Below are 15,374 nucleotides of genomic sequence, written 5' to 3'. Positions count from 1 at the left end.
CATCTACATCTTGGATGGCCTGAGGATCAGTAAATGTAAAGCAAGAAAATGTTCATTTTTGGGATTCAAGATTAAGAAATATAACATTTGAAAAGAGTGTTTTTCTAAAACTCCGCACATGGTCAAAAGTGCCTGTAGTTTACTGAACACCCTTACATTGCTGGATTAAAAACCTGTCATCAGACACATACTGGAAACGCAAGAGAAAGGGGTTTGCCCTGACGCAGAAGAGCACTGGTGAAAGTACTGCTCTCCGTTTTTCCCCTTTGTATCTATTATGAAAATGATAACCAGGACAGAAGTATTGTGCTAAGCAAAACCTCAAAAACTGTAAAAAGGGGACCGAACTATATTTTAACATAACAAAAATGTGCACATTCTGCAAAAGGAGATGAGATGTAATGAAAATAAAAAGAACACAACAACTGAAACTTCTGAATACTTTCAGCCATCAACAATCGATTTCTGTGTAAAAAAAAAAATATATATATATTTTTTTTTGAAGTTGTAAATAAAACAATTATTAGAATAGGTTTTACAAGAAAATACTATTTTAGTTTTTCCACTTTAAAAATTCACATTTAATTCAGCAATTCTTGGTAATTGTCTGTGAAATTTACTAGTAATTTCTGAGTAGTAAAAAGCCAAAGTAAAGTAGTAATTATTAAACAATGCACTTAATGGTTTTTAGCTTAGTATATGATGGAGATCAACTTCATATAAATTACTGTTGTAACAATTATTAAAATCATTAAAAACATTCTGCATTTTTTTCAACATCAAAGACCTTTTTGTCACAATAGTCTTAAAAATCCCTAATTTGTTATTATAACTATTACTAATTATTATTAGAGAAAACTTAACTATTGATTTGTTAAATATCATAATATTAACCTAATATTAAAACTGTTTTAATCACATAAGGATGACTGTCCTACTAGTTATTGTGGGAAAAAATCTTAACTACATTAACTAACATTTGGTCCCAAACTAGCTGAGTAATATCCTGATTCATGGCATGGCATTGGTTAAATTAACCATTCTGGCATAGCAGTTTTTCATTTTATATATATTTATTAATTAATTTATGTGTTATTCATTTAATACAATACAATTATTAATTAACTAATTATTAATTCATAATTAACATTTTCTCTCTCTTTTTTATATTTCAGCAAAGAGACATGGTTTACATGGTTTAGATTGTGGGCTGCACTAGAAGACTGGACTAAAGGGGTTTTAAGGACATGTGACTATTGTTAAAATAATATAAACGATTCAGGAAAGTGTTTTAAGCATGACGTTACAGACATATAATTTACTGTCAAAATGTGGGGAAAAGCCCCTCTAAATTCAAAACACCACTGTTACAGCCATCGTTTTGTCATTAATTGACCATGATTATATAGTGCGTGTGTTTTGTACATATTGAAGATGAACTATAAAAAAGAACACCGGAAAGCCCCATCATGAAAATGTGTCGTTGTTTTGAAGCTGTCAGATGTTATATACCGGCATGATATCTTAGTGCGCTTATGAACGTCTTGCTGTCAAAGTTTCGGATGTGTCGTTTATGGATGGGGCCTCTCTCACCTGCCCGCATAGTCCCTGACATTTAACCATATTTAACCTTTAAATGTCACAATAACAGTTTTCAGCCCAGAGCCAATGGCTCTGAGGGAGTTTCTCAGGTGAAATATTAGACAAAACATCCATCCTCCCTGTTATTGGGAGTGAAAGCATACATACAGCACCTCAGCCTGTGCACGATAACCCGGTGTGTATTACCACTCTCCAAGATAATTTCTTTTGGGGAGTATGAAATTGCTTATGTTGATATCAGATGAAATGGAAATTAGGAGTTTATGACTTGTGTTTTCATATTCGATTTGAGAGGTTCAGGTTTTACTCAGTCTGAAATCACACCAGAGTTTCACAATACATGCAGCTCAGGTGCTTGTCATAGCTGCTGTTCTGGATCAGATGGACACAGACACGTCTGACTACCTCGCCATCAAATTAACTGATGAAGCAGACAAATATTATAGCATTTGCTGTTGATCATATTAAAGGGATAGTTCACCCAAAAATGAAAATTCTGTCATTAATTACTCACCCTCATGTCGTTCCAAACCCGTAAGACATTCGTTCATCTTCGGAACACAAATTAAGATATTTTTGATGAAACGTGAGAGCTCTCAGACCCTGCATAGACAGCAATGCAACTGAAATGTTCCCAGACAGAAACGTAGCAAGGACATCGGTAAAACAGTCCATGTGACATCAGTGGCTCAACTTCAGTTTTGCGAAGCTACGAGAATACTTTTTACAAGAATACGAGAATACAATTCTTCTCCCCCGAGTTACGTCTTCCACCATTTTAGAGAGTATCACAATGCATGCGCGTGCTTTCTCCCCCGAACGTAACCAACGCTGATTACGTCAATTACGCTCTTGGGTACTCTCCAAAATGGCGGAAGACATAACTCGGGGGAGAAGAACTGTGAAATAAATTATGTTATTTTAAGTAATTAATGACAGAATTTTCATTTTGGGTGAACTAACCCTTTAATATGGCATCCATTATGTTAGTAAATGTTGGTTATAGGTGATTGCTGTCAAGCATCTATCAAGCATCTATCAAGCATTTCTGTCTAATGAATGATAGCTTAATCATGCGGCTTATTGTGGAAGCGTGTGCTATTACTTTGATAAGTGACCAAATTTATGATTTTCATTTGGTGAGGGATTAAACAGGGGAAAAAAGATAAAAACCAATTTCTATGATATGAATTCTATGAATATCATTAAAAAATTGTCCAGTTTTACAATCACCACCTTGAAAACTCAAACAACTGCATTGCAACACCATGTCAACCACCCTCTACACTCTACAACACTCTAGCAGATTCAGTTCACTGGAGACTCGCACTAAACGGTTCATTTGAATAAGTGAGTCGTCGACTCGAGAACAGCTGCAATCAGATCATTCTAACCCACCCAGAACACTGTAGTGATCACATAACCCTGGCAACCATATGCTTCATCCTAATTCGCCTACTTATACTATGCCCTAAAAGTATGTACTCTTTTTGTGAAGAAAAAGAATATACTTTTGAGTATGTAGAAGAATAGTAGGCAAGCTTTAGGACATACTACTTCATCATAGCTGCTTCTTTAATGGACGCTCTGTTGCTTAGTTAAGTGCATTCTGTCACTGTTTAAATTGCCCTGTCAATCATCTTATCACAGTTAACATCATCCCCATTTCGTTTAATTTGATTTCCTACCATATTGAAGAGAAATGAAGAGGTACGTTGATCTGCTAGTCGCGGGTCTATCATGCCGAGAACTCTGCTCATTTGTTTGTATAATGATGCATTTAAAAGTTAATGACCAAACGTATCATTATAAAAGTTCACAGTGTTGCTGCAGATGAAATATAACGTGGATAACATTAAATTTATATTTTTTCATCAGGTTAGACATTAATTATTTATCACTCAAATCCGTTTATCTACCTGTCCGTTGGTCGCGTATAGCCGCCATGTTTGTAGTTTAACATTTAATGCGTGTCAACCATCAAGAACACTCTAGCGATCGCATAACCCTGGCAACCATCAAGAACACTCTAGCGATCGCATAACCCTGACAACCATCAAGAACACTCTAGCGATCGCATAACCCTGGCAACCATCAAGAACACTCTAGCGATCGCATAACCCTGACAACCATCAAGAACACTCTAGCAACTGCATAGCAACACCTTGGCAGCCACCCAGAACACTGTAGTGATCACAAAACCCTGGCAACCATCAAGAACACTCTAGCGATCGCATAACCCTGACAACCATCAAGAACACTCTAGCAACTGCATAGCAACACCTTGGCAGCCACCCAGAACACTGTAGTGATCACAAAACCCTGGCAACCATCAAGAACACTCTAGCGATCGCATAACCCTGACAACCATCAAGAACACTCTAGCGATCGCATAACCCTGACAACCATCAAGAACACTCTAGCGATCGCATAACCCTGACAACCATCAAGAACACTCTAGCGATCGCATAACCCTGGCAACCATCAAGAACACTCTAGCGATCGCATAACCCTGGCAACCATCAAGAACACTCTAGCGATCGCATAACCCTGGCAACCATCAAGAACACTCTAGCGATCGCATAACCCTGGCAACCATCAAGAACACTCTAGCGATCGCATAACCCTGGCAACCATCAAGAACACTCTAGCGATCGCATAACCCTGGCAACCATCAAGAACACTCTAGCGATCGCATAACCCTGGCAACCATCAAGAACACTCTAGCGATCGCATAACCCTGGCAACCATCAAGAACACTCTAGCACCCTGGCAACCCTGGCAACCATCAAGAACACTCTAGCGATCGCATAACCCTGACAACCATCAAGAACACCGCATAACCCCCCTGGCAACCATCAAGAACACTCTAGCGATCGCATAACCCTGGCAACCATCAAGAACACTCTAGCGATCGCATAACCCTGACAACCATCAAGAACACTCTAGCAACTGCATAGCAACACCTTGGCAGCCACCCAGAACACTGTAGTGATCACATAACCCTGGCAACCATATGCTTCATCCTAATTCGCCTATATGCCCTATGCCCTAAAAGTATGTACTCTTTTTGTGAAGAAAAAGAATATACTTTTGAGTATGTAGAAAGGCAAGCTTCAAGCTTTAGGACATACTACTTCATCATAGCTGCTTCTTTAATGGACGCTCTGTTGCTTAGTTAAGTGCATTCTGTCACTGTTTAAATTGCCCTGTCAATCATCTTATCACAGTTAACATCATCCCCATTTCGTTTAATTTGATTTCCTACCATATTGAAGAGAAATGAAGAGGTACGTTGATCTGCTAGTCGCGGGTCTATCATGCCGAGAACTCTGCTCATGTGTTTGCATAATGATGCATTTAAAAGTTAATGACCAAACGTGTCATTATAAAAGTTCACAGTGTTGCTGCAGATGAAATATAACGTGGATAACATTAAATTTATATTTTTTCATCAGGTTGAAATTGATTATTTATCTCTCTAATCCGTTTATCTACCTGTCCGTTGGTCGCGTATATCCACCATGTTTGTAGTTTCTTAACACTTTTAATGCGTGTTTTTAGTTCTAATTGAATCTTGAAATTGATTATTTATCTCTCTAATCCGTTTATCTACCTGTCCGTTGGTCGCGTATATCCACCATGTTTGTAGTTTCTTAACACTTTTAATGCGTGTTTGTAGTTCTAATTGAATCCTCGTCCACCGCGCAATGGTTGTGGGCAATATTAGCCGTTAGAGTGTGCATCGATCTGCACTTCGAATTCTAACCGGAAGTAGTAGACCATCCGGGAATCTCTGGCATACTTTTTTAAACATACTATGATTTGGGACATACTAATTCTATTTTCGAAAACTATTTAGGACGGATAGTATGCAGCAATACAGAACACTCTAGCAATTGCATAACACTGGCAACCATTTAAAACACTCTAGCAATCGCATAGCCTTGGCAACCATTTAGAACATTTTAGAGATTGCATAGCAATGCCTTGGCAACCATTTAGAACACTCTAGTGATTGCATACCAACACCTTGGCAACCATACAGAACACTCTAGCAATCGCATAACCCTGGCAACCATTTAGAACATTTTAGAGATTGCATAGCAATGCCTTGGCAACCATACAGAACACTCTGGCAATCCCATAACCCTGGGTGCGCCTCAATCAGCTCCCTAGTTCAGTAGTCAGGGCACTGATCAGGGAGTCGGCCATTTTAAGGGCTGTCTCAATCGCAGAATCCTTCTAGTGCACTGACTCATTCGCTCCCTAAACAGTCCCACAATGCATTGTAAAAATCAGGGAGCATCGATGCTCACTATGCTTCCTTAACGGACGTTCTGAAGCGCAGAATTTAAATCACGCGAGCCAACTCGCTGCACATAATGATGCGCGATAGATGTTTTTAAATATACAAAATTACGTTATTATATTTCTGCATAAGCACATCACTAGATAGGTAATGGACATAATCTAGCCAACATTTATAGTTTATTTAGGCCTGAAATGTTACAGATGTATGTAACAAGCAAAGTATATATCAAAATGTAATTTAAATTACATTAAAACAATATCAGCTCTGCTCTTTTTCATAAATACCAGTAATGGACCTTGTTGTGTCACCGGAAATAGAGTCATTAGTGTCCCAATGTGTAGTGAGCCTGTGTTGTTTACCATCCTTATCAGTGCCCAAGTTTGTGTACACGATATACTGATTCACGAGCTCGGGAGCTAGAGAGCCGATTGAGACGCACTGCCTGACAAACATCTAGAACACTCTAGATATCTCTTAGCAACACCTTGGCAACCACTCAGAACACTCTAGCAATCCCATAACCCTGACTACCATTTAGAACATTCTCAGTATTGCATAGCAACACCCTGGCAACCATACAGAACACTCTAGCAATTGGATAACCCTGGCAACCATTTAGAACACTCTAGTAACTGCATAGCAACACCTTGGCAACCACCCAGAACACTATAGCGATCGTATAACCCTGACTACCATTTAGAACACTCTAGTGATTGCATAGCAATGCCTTGTTTGAAAATTCTTGATATTGCATAGCAACACCTTGACAACCACCCAGAAAACTCTAGCGATCCCATAACCCTGGCAACCATCTAGAACATTCTAGAGATTGCATAGCAACGCCTTTTCAATCACCCCTCTAGAGATCACATAACCCAGCAACCATCTAGAACACTCTAGAGATCGCATAGCAATGCCTTGGCAACCACCCAGAACACTCTAGCGATCACATAACCCTGACAACCATCCGAAATCGCCCCCTATACCCTCATTCACTATTCCCTACATTAGGTCAGTTATTCAGTTCACTAGAAGGAGTGAATGAAAACGAGTGAGTGAATTCGGACACCGAGTGCACCGGAAGGACTGCCGCTTTTGCATAGTTTGTGCTATTGTTTAATAATCATTTAAAACTGGCAGCTCCAGTAGTAAGATTAAAGGATTTATCTTGAACTCTGTCATGAAAAATGATGTATAGACTCTGGTTAAATAATTTAATAATCAATTTACAATGAATTTGTACCTGTGTTGTATTACGCTTAATTATCGTTATTGCTTTGCATTGTGGGATTGAATGAGTGTACTCGAGAACGTCCACTATGGTTTCGGACACCACTAAAAATGTCTGTCCCCTCAAATAGTGCCCCTATTTGAGGGTATAGTGGGCGATTTCGGATACAGCCTAGAACATTCTAGATATTGCATAGCAATACCTCGGCAACCGCCCAGAATACTCTAGCGATCGCATAACCCTGGCAACCATCTAGAACATTTTCAATATTGCATAGCAACACCTTGGCAACCACCCAGAACACTCTAGCGATCCCATAACCCTGGCAACCATCTAGAACATTCTAGAGATTGCATAGCAACGCCTTTGCAACCACCCTTCTAGCGATCACATAACCCTGCAACCATCTAGAACACACTAATGATCACATAGCAATGCCTTAGCAACCACCCAGAACACTCTAGCGATCACATAACCCTGCAACCATCTAGAACACTCTAGAGATCGCATAGCGGTGCCTTGGCAACCACTCAGAACACTCTCACATAACACTGACAACCATCTAGAACATTCTAAATATTGCGTAGCAACACCCTGGCAACCACCCAGAACACTCTAGCGACCACACAACCTTGACAACCATCTAAAACAGTCTAGAGATTGCATAGTAATACCCCAGCAACCACACAGAACACCCTAGAAACCGCATAGCAACACCCTGGAAGCCACCCAAAACTCCCTAGCAACCGCATAATAATACCCTGAACATCAACCACAAAGCAATGCCCTGGCAGCCGCACAGATCGCTTTAGCTTTGTGGCTGCAAGTGCTGCAGGGGAAGCACCATTTACATTTTCATTAGAAAATGGAAAAATCTAGTTTGGAAATATTTTCTCATTGCAACCCAGTTTTACACATTATAGTGGATCGGCTTGACTAACACATTTCCTCATGGTGAAGCGCTCAGCTTTGTCTAAACATCCCAGTCAGCAACTGAACAAACACAAACTGCTCATCGCTGTCCAGATCATACAGTAATACAGTGTCACATGTGGGCCAGCCTGCATTATTTGAATAGGTGGAGGGTATTGAGTGTTATATGATGGGTGACTAGAATCTAAACCCGTAGGTTAAACGTTGAGTGGGCAGATGAGAGAAGAGCGGGTGAGATGAACGTTTACGCCGGTGAGTCAGTGAAGAAACACTCAAGTCAGAGCTTTGAAGGAGAGTGGAAGATCAGAGATTTACAGACAACAGAAATTTCCCCATTATTCATGCCAGAGAGAGAAAGAGTGAGAGATAGAGAGTCAAAAAGGGGGGTAACAACAAAGAATGAGATGTGGAGGGGCACTCGAGCAGAAAACAGACGTTAAGAGTTAACAAGAAGTGTGACTGGTTGGTCATATTGATCCAGAGCGACGGAGGCTGATTTGACTCATTCTCCTGGGAACAGAAGAACAGATTCCTCCAGTTCAGTTCATCTGATTTTAATCATTTACAGGATGATAAAGTTCACCCGTAGATGTAAAAGAAAGATGACAAAACTGGCTGCTCTTTAAGACAGGCCTGTAAGATCTTAAATAGAAAAAAAAAAAAAAGGTACTTGCCACCAGCATTGTTGGATGAATTTCACAAAGCTTGTCAAGAACATGTTCGGGTCATATTTCATCTAGAAAAAAAATTAATAATAGAAAAATATTATATTTTTCATATTTTTGGAACAATTTTTCACATACAAATTCCATACAAATCTTTTTTTTTTCTAATGCAAAAGTTGCTTTCTCATATATGCAAAATTAAAATACTATATAACTTGTAAAGTATTGATATATTATGATAGCAACTGATGTATTTATTTTTGACAATTTAAATATATATATATATATACTGTATATATGTGACTCCGGACTACAAAACTAATCATAAGGGTCAATTTTTTGAAATTGAGATTTATACATCATCTGAACGCTGATTAAATAAGCTTTCCATTGATGTATGGTTTGTTAGGATAGGACAATATTTGGATGAGATACAACTATTATACTAACTATTTGAAAATCTGGAATCTGAGGGTGCAACAAAATCAAAATATTGAGAAAATCGCCTTTAAAGTGTCCAAATGAAGTTCTTAGCAATGCATATTACTAATCAAAAATTAAGTTTTAGTATATTTACCGTAGGAAATTTACAAAATATCTTTATGGGACATGATCTTTACTTAATATCCTAATGATATTTGGCATAAAAGAAAAATCGATAATTTTGACCCATACAATGTATTTTTGGCTATACCAGTGCTACTTATGACTGGTTTTGTGGTCCAGGGTCACATATAGTCATGAGAATTTGGTGAGAAAATACTTTAATTATAAGATAATATCAAAAGTCTTAAAGGTCTTAAAAAATTATTTAAAAAAAATCAACGCAATTTTACATTTTTTTTTTTTTTTTTTTTTTTTTGGGTGGTGTGACCTTCATTTCCAAGATTTACTTATAGAATGAAAGGGAGCATTCTGACATTTTAATATTTCACTGTTTGCAACTTCATAAAGTAAAATAACCAGATCATTTGTTCATTTTCATATAACTTCTCCATTTAAAATTCATCGATCTGGCTATGTATAAGTGTAGTGTAGCAAAAAAGTGATGAACTTTTCAATCACAGCACACACAAATACATGAAATATTCATGTATGATTAAGTAGGCTGATATGGATTTCTATATTAGTCTACATGTTTACATATGAATAAATATTAATATATATCTTAATTGTCTGGACACAATTTTTGGTTATGTCTGAAGTATGTGCTCTGAATTATTCCCTTATATAGGCATACTTCACCTCTGAGAACATTTGCCCATATGTGGGATATTAGACTAGTGATGGTACGATACCAGTAGGCTTTGATTCTGATATTGGTTAGAGATCATAACGCTCAAGTTAGGAATTAAATGAGTAACGCATAAACATGCTCATGTTACGTGTGGTTTGTGTGACTCGATTCAGAAGTTACATTACTGCAGTTAAGAGTTTTACATTGAGTAGGTATTCCAGTTCAGAGAACAAATTTGCTTGCAAAGCCTCATGGGACGTACACAATCGCCTCTCTCAGCGTGAAACAGAAAAAAATTCTCAGAAATCAGAAATTTCCCAAAATTCAACACAAACACAAAACAAATCGATATGTTCCATCAATCAGCCAATACAATTTTTTAACAGAATAAAATCTGACATTCATTCAATTTTAAAAAAGAACAAATTGCTCATTTTTAAAACTACATTGTAGCTTTTTCAGCGCGGAAATATTTGTGATTTTTTTTCTTAAAAAAAAAACAACTATTAAAAAATCTATTTAAAGAAAAAGCTGTGCTCAGATGGAAATATAGCTGACGATCATCCACTGCCAACATTATCTGTGGGTCAGCAAGGACTTCCACTGCCCTTTTTGCAGAAGTGAGTCGATATTTTCCGTCAAGACATTTCTTACTTCCCTTTTCAAAATAAAGTTAGCCTAATATTGTGCTAGAATACATCACGCCCCGCAGTTACCTCTCAGCAAATACCAGATCTCAAATAGCACTTATGATATGGGATAGGATGGAAAAACTAATAACGGATAGGTGAAATGTTATCTGAAACATCGGTTAGACTTTCAGTTAAAAAACAAGAAGATTGTGATCTCTGAAGAAGGGGGAAAAGTACAGTCTCTTTTCTTCTGAAAATGAAACTGGGGGTGATCAAGCTAAAGAAAAAAAAAATCCCCAAACGGCCATGTTGATTTAGCTTATTCCAGGAAACCCAGTGAGTGTGACACATGCAGGTCACAGGTCTCTATAGCTGTGGCTTTTGTCGTAGCCTCTATGACAGGGAAATCGATGAGAAAAACACTCCCTGGTAACGAAGTGTGTTTGTTTACATATCTCAATATGAAATATGCATCATGATCACTGCTATCCTCATCAGCTGTCGCCTTCCAAAAAAAGTGAGCTGAAGTTGCATTTTCAGAATTGAGATTGCTTCATTTCCATTCATTTCCAATGTGGAAACTGTTTATCTCTTCACAGAAAAGTAAATGACCTTCATTGTCAACTTTCAAGAACTAGAAGATGTGCATCTGAGATGACTAAATGACTATTCGATAGTGATAGTTCACTCGCTATTTCTGCTTTTTTGAAACTTGAAAGCTTTACTGCCCATTCACTGAACTCGCATGGAAAAGAACAATCACATTAATACATTTTAATTAGTGCATTCATTAAAGGAGACATATTATGCCCCTTTTTACAATATGTAATATAAGTCTCTGGTGTCCCCAGAATGTGTCTGTGAAGTCTCCGCTCAAAATACTCCACAGATCATTTATTATATCATTTTGAACATGCCTATTTGGAGTGGAAGCAGAAACAGCTGTTTTTCAGGCCTGTCTCTTTAAATGCAAATGAGCTGCTGAACCTCGGACCTGCTAAAAACATGTTTTGGTTCTGATTATCATGTTTATCGCGCTGAAATCATGCGTTTTAAACCATATGAGTTTAAACTTCTGATATACGGTTTTCTGAGCGCACACATCCGAAGCACACGGACAGAAAGCGGCTGTCACAGCATGTGAGTACTAAACTTAAAGGCACAATATTTTTATACAAAAACCACTAGAACAGTGTTATATATCTTGCTGACTTGCATTATCCCAAATGTTTCGAAGAATGTTTAAATCCAGAGAAATAAGCAATTTGAACTAGTGACACGGAGCGTGTCCATGGTGTCATTGTGTCGCCTGCCAATGATGTCATAACCCCTCGATTTCCGGTTTTGTTTTGTAGAAAACACAGAAACACCAAAGACACTTTAATATGTTGAGCGTTTTATTAGACAGGTGACGACTGCACAGAGTAGCATTATAACAGAATTTTCAAACGTATCTAGGATGATAAAACAGCGCTGCTTTACCCCACATACGCACAACCGGAAGGAGCGGAAGCGGTCGACTGTGGCATAATAAAAGCTCCGCTGCTTTCGAGCCGTGTGTCGCGCTCGTTTCGCTTCGACGGCTTTCAGCCTCACCCTGCATCATTCTACTACGTTAATAAATCATTAGCTCATCCATGAACATGATTTCTGCCCGAGTCCCGTCGGATTACATCGGCTGTGGGGATGAAGACCTCAACTCCCATGATTCCACACTCAGTCACTGCGTCATCAAACTACGCCTTTGTTTTGAAACGCCCTCTAGCAGCGAAAAATTACATATTGTGCCTTTAAGTTCTCATTCACACACAAGTTTACGTTAAAAACACATGAGTTACAAAAACAGTCGGTTATGTCTGTCACGGTAAACAGCTGGGAAATAAATTGCATGTTTATTTTAGATCTGTGTGGCAGCAGCAATAAATCAATAAATCCACTGCTCTCTTGTCTCCTCTGAGGCTGGGACTCTAAACAGTGTTCTGTGCTCGTCTGTGCAGCCAAAGACAGAACAGTTAGCATGTTTTGCTCAAACTTTCACCATGGCATTAGAGCTGGTACACCGTTGTCGCTTGCGAAATCAAATGACGGCGCTATGGGTGGAAACTTACAGATTAAGGGGCGGTAATATTATAATGAGATCCCTTTGCCACGTCACCAAGGGAGCAAAATCAGACGCGCTCGTTTTCTCAGACGCTTGCAGAAAAAGGCTTACCAAAACAGTTACTGGGTGAATCTTTTTCACATTTCCTTGGTTGGTAGATACACCGGGGACCTGATTATAGCACTTAAAACCTGGAAAAGTCAGATTTTCATGATATGTCACCTTTAACTTTATTGGAATGGATCTGTGATGTTTCGAATGATAATGTTTTTGTTTGCTCAGGGTCTGGTGGAGGTGGTGACCAGCAGTGATGGACGGATATCAGTGAGAGCCACCATACTGCTCGGAGAACTTCTGCACATGGTACTGCATTACTTCAGACCTGTAAATGGGGCCCAAAATGACCTTTTTACACTCCATAAATATTTATTATGGGGCCATGAACTTGTGTTCTGTAATATTTATTATTAGGCACTAGGCAGCTTATTGTGTTTTTATAAATTGTTCACAAATGTAGTTTTATTTTCATAAAAGCTCTAAATTGCTCATAAAACTTTTATTTATGTAACATTGTAACAATTCTTCTCATTTTGGTGGTGTTAGTGAACAACGTTGATTTATTTTCTTTATGGTAGCATTGTTATTGTTAACTAAAACAAAAATGAAAACTACTAAACAAAATTTGGTAACTGACAAAGCTGAATAAAACAAATCTTAAAAATGTATATTTTAAAGGGGTCATATGATGCGATTTCAATTTTTCCTTTCTCTTTGAAGTGTTACAAGCTCTTGGTGCATAAAGAAGATCTGTAAAGTTGCAAAGACTAAAGTCTCAATAAGTTCTCATTCACACACAAGTTTACGTTAAAAACACATGAGTTACAAAAACAGTCGGTTATGTCTGTCACGGTAAACAGCTGGGAAATAAATTGCATGTTTATTTTAGATCTGTGTGGCAGCAGCAATAAATCAATAAATCCACTGCTCTCTTGTCTCCTCTGAGGCTGGGACTCTAAACAGTGTTCTGTGCTCGTCTGTGCAGCCAAAGACAGAACAGTTAGCATGTTTTGCTCAAACTTTCACCATGGCATTAGAGCTGGTACACCGTTGTCGCTTGCGAAATCAAATGACGGCGCTATGGGTGGAAACTTACAGATTAAGGGGCGGTAATATTATAATGAGATCCCTTTGCCACGTCACCAAGGGAGCAAAATCAGACGCGCTCGTTTTCTCAGACGCTTGCAGAAAAAGGCTTACCAAAACAGTTACTGGGTGAATCTTTTTCACATTTCCTTGGTTGGTAGATACACCGGGGACCTGATTATAGCACTTAAAACCTGGAAAAGTCAGATTTTCATGATGTGTCACCTTTAACATGCCTGAGCATAGCTGAATATATATTTCCGAAATGTATTAAAATATTCTCAGTCAACAACATGTGGTAACTGCAATAACCAAATAAATTACAAATACAGAAAATACCAGCTTAACACCATCTCTGGAAATCATTATCTAAGACAGAGACTATAGATTTTCAGTTAGCTAATATCTAAAAAAAAAAAAATGCTGTAAGAAGTACATATTTAGGTGTAGTGTAAGAACCAGTTTTGCTTTGGAAAGGGACTCAATGAACTGTTTTACAGGTTTTGTTACACATTATTTTGATATTTTTGTATTTGCATTTGAAGGTAAATACCTAATCAACAAAACTTGTGTTAATTTTTAAAGTGACAGTTCACCCAAACATGAGATTGTCATCATTTGCTCACCCTCATGTTGTTCCAAACGCACATGACTTTCTTTTTTTCCATGGAACACAAAAGGTGTTTTCTTTAAGCTTTGCTATAAATGAGTGTATATAACACACACACACACACACACACACTTATAACAGTAACAATACAAATATGTAAAACACATTATGATCTTGTCTTCTTCTGCGTTCATCCCAAGCACACAAATTTAAAGAAGCTTTTCATAGAAGAATTACTTTTAAAGGGGTCATATGATGCGATTAAAATTTTTCCTTTCTCTTCGGAGTGTTACAAGCTCTTGGTGCATAAAGAAGATCTGTAAAGTTGCAAAGACTAAAGTCTCAAATCCAAAGAGATATTCTTTATAAAAGTTGAGTCAGCCACGCCCACCTAAAACGGCTCGTTCTAACACGCCCCCACGTCTACCTCACTATGTGGGAAGATTTGCATAACGCCGCCCAAATGTTCACGCAAAGAAAGAAGGCGTAACTTTTATTCTCGCTGTAGTATTGTTGCCGCCACCATGTCGTGAAGACACTGTGTGCTTCGTTGTGAAAGTGAAACGACTTTGTTTGGTCTTCCAAAAGAGGACGATATCTGCTTCGTCATGCCTGGAGCTGATCCGTGCTGGTCGCTGAGGAAATACATCAACTTTGCGCTGTGGATCACTGGATCGGCTTTCACCGTGGACGAAGCGGAGTCCAGCCCGGGGTCGTCACATGTTGTTGCCACAAGCCTACCGGCCGCTCCTTCGTCGAATCCACCGGCCGCGCCATTCTCAAGCCCGCCGGCCTCTGCTCACTCAAGCCTGCCGGCCGTTCCTCACTCAGCCCGCAGTGTGTGACGCTGTGTAATCGAAACTACTTTGTTTGGTCTTCCAAAAGAGGACATCACGACTAGAAAT

The 15,374-nt window shown here is 38.5% G+C and overlaps 1 protein-coding gene across 6 annotated transcripts in view; it reads right to left on the bottom strand.

Moving 5' to 3' along the window:
* Window positions 1–10,540: 10,540 nt before the first annotated feature.
* The window catches only part of LOC107698106 (drebrin-like protein B), a 46,666-nt gene continuing 41,832 nt past the window's right edge, over window positions 10,541–15,374 (bottom strand). For all 6 annotated transcript variants that reach the window (XM_016499018.1, XM_016499019.1, XM_016499020.1 and 3 more), the window contains 2 exons: window positions 14,208–14,212; window positions 10,541–10,550 (listed from right to left, as the gene is read on the bottom strand). The gene's annotated coding sequence lies outside the window, so the exon portion shown is untranslated. The remainder of the gene's footprint in view (window positions 10,551–14,207; window positions 14,213–15,374) is intronic.

Source organism: Sinocyclocheilus anshuiensis, unplaced genomic scaffold (genome assembly GCF_001515605.1).
Source record: "Sinocyclocheilus anshuiensis isolate Anshui unplaced genomic scaffold, SAMN03320099.WGS_v1.1 scaffold1163, whole genome shotgun sequence".
Taxonomy (NCBI): Eukaryota; Metazoa; Chordata; class Actinopteri; order Cypriniformes; family Cyprinidae; genus Sinocyclocheilus; species Sinocyclocheilus anshuiensis.
The sequence above is the reverse complement of the archived record's forward strand: the minus strand, read 5'-3'. Positions and strand labels throughout refer to the sequence as shown.